Below are 6197 nucleotides of genomic sequence, written 5' to 3'. Positions count from 1 at the left end.
GAAGCAGTTTGAGTTGAGTGCTGCTTGTTTTTCTTATACTTGATTTTGACTGGCATTCCATTAATGTATTTAAAAAAAAGTAATTTATTTTTTCATGCCTCACAACCTTTTTTGTTTCCATCTAGATATTAAGCTGTCATGCAGTCAATGCATTGAAATATTTTTATTCTTCTACACTTCATTTTGTTTTGATTGGACTCTCATAATGACAGTTTGGCACCCAGGGCAGTATATTTAGTTTCTGTGGTTTTGAGCATAGCTCCTCCCCTTTCTAGTTGGCCGCACCCATTCCCATTGACCCCACCCATTCAGCTGTCTCCTGCAGCCCCCCTTTGATTTGAAGACACCAGCTGCCACTGCCCCCTAGGATCCTTAGACACCACTTCTCCAACAAAAAAGCCATACTTGGCATTGGGACAAGTCAAAAGGTGTCTATATAATGCATTGTGATTATTTTTATTACTGATGCTGTTCATGTGCTCATAAATCCTATGCTTGAGTTGCCTCTCTGTCTTCCCCACATAAAAACTTTGGCAAACACTACACATAACAAGGTAAACTAACCCAGAACTGTTACAACTGGAATAACATGGGGAAGCTATAACCTTGTTCCTAGCGGCAACCAAAACTTCTTCCTGCTGGATAATATGAGCACACTGCCTACAGGCACCACACTTATATGCGCCCTTTCTTTTGTGTGAAAGGGAAGGTAAATAATTAGTTCCTTCCAATATATTTTTAATGTTCTGTCCCTTTCTAAAAACTACCTTGATCGGATTTTGTTTAAGATTAGGCAAATCAGTCAATTCAAAAATTTTTTTACACTCATTCTCGACAATATTTTTGATATGATAAGCATTACTACTAAAATTAGTGATAAATACCCTACAGTAACCAACATTGCCATTGAGTGCTCCATGTGTGTTTGAAAAATCGATAGCCTTGCCCAAAATAGGGTTATATTTATCTTTCCAGACTTGTAAAACATCCTGATGGATGCTAGAAATTAGGGTATCTGGGTAACCTCGTTCCAAAAACATGCCTCTCAGCAAGGTACATTCAGACTGAAAATCAACCTCTTCAGATGTCATGCGACTAGCACAAACATACTGTACCTTAACAATCCCCTTCTTTTGAAAGAAGGGGTGGGCACTAGTGAAACTAATATATGTGTTTGAAAATGTTGGTTTTCTATGAATAGTGGATTTAAACCCCTGTTTGTGTTTTCTAATGTGAACATCTAAGTAGTTGACTTCCTCATAACTAACTTGGTGGATGAATTGAAAAAACATGGTAGTATTATTAATATACGTGATAATATCTTCTAATTGATCTAAACTTCCAGTCCAAAAGATACAAATATCGTCCAAAAACCTGGTATAAAGTACCCAATATTGGGTGTATGGACAATTATGGATACATTTCTTTTCCGAAGTGGATACAACCATGTCAGCAAATATGGGGGGCACAATTGGCCCTCATTGCCACTCCAGTTTCCTGCTTGAAAAATTCACCTTCGAAAAACAAGAAATTGTTTTTCAAAATCAATTCCGCAATTTCCAAACACGTATAAATCTCATTTTCCGCTATATCAGGACTAGATCTTAAAGCCTCTTACATCCAAGCAAGGCCTATGTCATGTGGAATAACAGAAAACAAGGCGACCACATCCACCACAACAAATGTTAACTCAGGTAGATTGTATTCCTGTCTCACTTTACTCAAGAATTCCAAGGAATCTTTCAGCAAATAGACCTCTCTAGCCCACAACATTTTCATCTTCCGATCCAAAAACTTTGCTAATGGTAACATTTTTGCACCCTCCGCAGCAACAATAGGACGTGGGGGGGGGGGATCCCTGGTGCACTTATGGATCTTGGGTATTCCAAAAAATGGATGGTACCCTCGGGCTATTGTTCTCCAAATATTGTAGGACCTTGAAATCAATAACACCTTGGTCAAAAAGATCTTTTAATGCCAAGTCAATTTTATTATATGAAATATAGACCTCATTGATGCATACCTTACTGTACCTACTGTTGTCATTGAGAATGGAAAACATTTTGCCCTCACAGATAATTTTGTCCATAAGGACCACCCTTGTCTGGTTCCATAATATGTATGGAAGAATCAGAACATAATTGCCTCAACAAATTTCTCTGTTTAATGTCCAAATTTGAATGGACCCTATTGCCTTCAAACATTTTCCTGATTTCTTTTTCCATTACATTTTCAAGATTTTTAAGTTGGGAGTGAATAGGAGGATTGAAAGTACTTTTCTTCCTTGGTATATCTAATTCGGGCAAACTGGTGTTGTTACCAAATAGGTTTTCCAGATTCAGCTTTCGAATAAACATTTTCAAGTCAAAAATGACCTGAGTCAAATTATTTTTCTTTTTCGGAACAAATTTGAAACCTTGTACAAACAAATCAAAAAACTCATCAGTGACAAAGAAATTACTGTAATTAAATACATGAAAGCCAGATCTGGAAACCACTTCTACATTGTCATCAAATTGTTCACGCTGAATCACATTAGGTTCCATTAACGGTGCTCCCTGTATCCCCCTCCTCCCTGTTGATAGTTCCCCTTGAAAAAATGGTTATAATTGTAATGCTTATTACGTAACCTATCTGATCTATGGGGTAGAGGTTCCTGGTTGTTGTTGGAAATATAATCCCTTTCATAACCCACTGAGTTTTCATTTTCTCTCTCCTGCTGATGAAAATTGGGGTAAAAATTACGCCCACCAGTACCAGTCTGTTGAAGCTGTTTAGGTGAAGGGTAATGTATTCCATCCTGGTACTCCTTAATATCTCTATCTAATTTCCTGTATTTTCTACGTAGAATATCATCACATTTTTTATCAACCACATTCCTAATCTCAAAGTATTTTGTTTTCTCAGAATCAACATCAAACATTAAATCCTATGTAACATGTGAATTGTAGATTGAAATGTTTTCTTGTTTTATAACAATTTCTCTTTCATTGTTTTTAACAATGGCTTTGAGAATGTCCAGACCACAATTGTCAAAAATATTGACCAGTTCTTGATGAAACTCTGAGCCTGCAATAACATTGTTGGGGTATTTGAAAAGCCTTAAACCTTTTGGTACAATTCATAAATGAATGCACTCGTTTAAATAATCATTGTCAATGTTCAAAGATTTGTACCTGGTTAAGGCTTCCTGCATGAGATTTAAATTCTCTTGGTAACTTTCTGAAGGCTCAGTAGATACAACCAGAGGTGCTGGTTTATTGAATGCCAGCTTGTTGTGAATCCATTTCCCAAAGTCGCTGAAAGCATTATGAAAGGAAGACGATTGTCCGTTGTTGCCCCTAGGAGAATTGGATGCCACATCGTTGTTTGTATCATCTTGTAACACTCTTGGAGTAACATTAAAATCCACCGAATTACTTCCTGCTTCCCGTGCATGCGCATCATGAGAGGTGGATGGAAATGGTGAACACAAGTTCGTACATCTATTGTTGGGTGCTTCTTGGTTCCTGGATACACGTAGATACACTTAGAAAAAACATTTAAGGGTTGATTGTTGCCATCATTAACCTGTATGTGCAACAAGCTTTAAATCATGGTGCTGCTGCTGCTGTTGCCAGAGCTCTGTCAAGAAGAAGAAGAAGAAGAAGGGTATTTATATCCTGTTTGACTTATTATGGACTTATTATGGACTGCATGACACAGAAACTGCAGAGTGATACTAGGCAGACAGGAAAACATGACAGGAAATATACAACCTTCTTCTGCCCTCACTGGAGGGCCAAATAAGTCTCAAACCTGTTTGAAAAAAGAAAATTGAGTAAGATAACTACTTATTCCTATATGAAAGTAGTTCCATGTTCCTAAGATGAGACATCTCTAACGTGTAGTGTTAGTAATAGGGAGTGACTGATATCCACCTGTGGACTTTTCCCAATAATGTGCATCAAGCATTTCACTTTCCCACACATATATGCAACCAAAAATGAATGAAAAATGTGCAGAGGGCAGGACAAAGTCATCTTCATTTATACAGGGTGGGGGAAGGGGATACACGAGAGCAAGCCTAACATCAAAAAAGTGAGTGTGAGTTATTTCATTGCACAGTAAACTTGGAAGTTCTATAGTATACACACTGGTGTTGTCTTCCATATGAGAACCAACATCATCAATTCTGTGTGAACTCTCTGCTGAGTTGTCAGGGATCTCTAACAGTGGACAGGAACTCCTCAGGTTTCAGTCACTGGTGATTTGTTAGTAGGACCCCCCCGAGGCACATGTTCCTGGCCATCTTCACATGCCCTACATCTCACGTATGTTATCATGCAACTGTTCCTATGCCAGATTTTCTGATATGTGTGTGGTCATGGCCTCCTATACAATTTACGTAGTTGATCATCTGCCCCCAAATCTGGTCACTAGTGTACTTCTCACCTCTGTCTCTTTCTAAGTGGAAGGAGCCACATTGACATGGTAACTGGATGATAACTTCATTCTCTGCATCACTGTATGACATTTAAGAGTGCGAAGATGCCTTGGGTGCCATAGCCCTCTATGAGTTGAAACATAAAAGAAACATAAAATACACAATTATGAGACAAGTGATTAACAAAACAAATATGTATGTATGAATGTATGCATCCATCATAATAACATAACAATAATTAAAAAATTAAAGTTCCATATTAGTACACACAAGTAAAGAACTACTCCCCACCCCCCAAAAATAAAGAAAATAAAAAGCAAGTGTACAAATTATGTAAGGAGGACAATAGGTGTGTTACTGTGTAGTACATCGCAGTATTAACAAAAGCAATGTACATTTTTGCATTACAAATGGCTACAACTGTAGTTGGCTGTCCACTTGTGTGGAAGGTAGTTAGTTATATATCACAGACTTAACGCATTTTGTGGGCTACAAATGTACACCCCATGATCTTGCTACTAAATGATAGAATACTCTTCTGCAATAACTAGTCAGATGGACACTGACAATTTTCCATAATGTCATGTCACATTCTTTACAAATATTTGTAATGGAAAAAATAACTGATATATATATATATATATATATATATATATATATATATATATATATATATATACCTATGCCACCAGCAAGAGCCAAATAAAGCAGACAGTAAAGCAATGGATATATTGTGAACTGTAATCTATCATTAAGGTTGAAATGCAGCATTTTGCAAAAATAAAAAAAAGCAACATACATTTGCATTAAGTCAGTTGTGAAACTAGAAATAAGTTTTGCAAGTAAAGAGCATCACAGAGCCCTGTTGGATCCAAACAGTCCCCCCTACCAAGCTACAATTTCCTTGCCTACATGATTATTTTTATATAATGCAGAATCAACCTTCTGAGCATGATGAATATGCAAATGAGGTGCAAAATCATTAACATTCATAAATTCCAAAATCTGCATTAAATGCAGGGAATGTAAACATGGTAAAAGGATCTATACAACTGCATGCACATGCCATACCTCTGCAAGGATGAGGACTGAGAAGGCCTTGCAAGTGTGAATGATTACTCTGCAAGAACAATCAGTGTTTAACTGTCTGTCCTCTTTGATGTACACTTATTGAGGATGTGTCAGGTTGAAGAGACTTAACACTAAATTCTGGGATCACATTGACTGAGTTAGGAGAATGATATTCCTAACATTCCTATAAATTGTTTATGATCACAGATTGTGTCTCTGAGTAACAATTTCTCTGCAATTCTGAGGATGTACTTTACTCATTGAAAGTCATATCAATAGCAATGTAAAGTAAACAGTATTGTCATTAGAAAATCATAGATAAGGGGATGCTGCTCACAAAACAAAGAGAAGAAAACAGCTGCAGTTTTGCTAATATTTGCTTTATATTCTGTAAGGAAAGATCAGCTTATCTGTAGTTAAGATCACATTCATACACACACAAATCTACTGTTAAATTATAAAGGACAACATTTAGAACTTGTTTCTGTTGCAGTTTTAATGTGAATTGATACAATCTCACATATTTCTTATATGTAATCTACTTTTTCATCTTCCTTGCATATGTCTGTGTCTGTAGCAAATACTGATAGTAATCTCAGTTGTATGCTGTTAATTCATTGGTTTGATGGCTGAAATCCAGAGAGGGTGATGTTTGTGTAAAGGTACTGATGCTTAAATAGCATGTGTTCATGATGACAAA

This window comes from Protopterus annectens, chromosome 11.part0, assembly GCF_019279795.1.
Source record: "Protopterus annectens isolate FY-2018-M chromosome 11.part0, PAN1.0, whole genome shotgun sequence".
In the NCBI taxonomy this organism is placed as follows: domain Eukaryota; kingdom Metazoa; phylum Chordata; order Ceratodontiformes; family Protopteridae; genus Protopterus; species Protopterus annectens.
Note: the sequence above shows the minus strand (reverse complement) of the source record.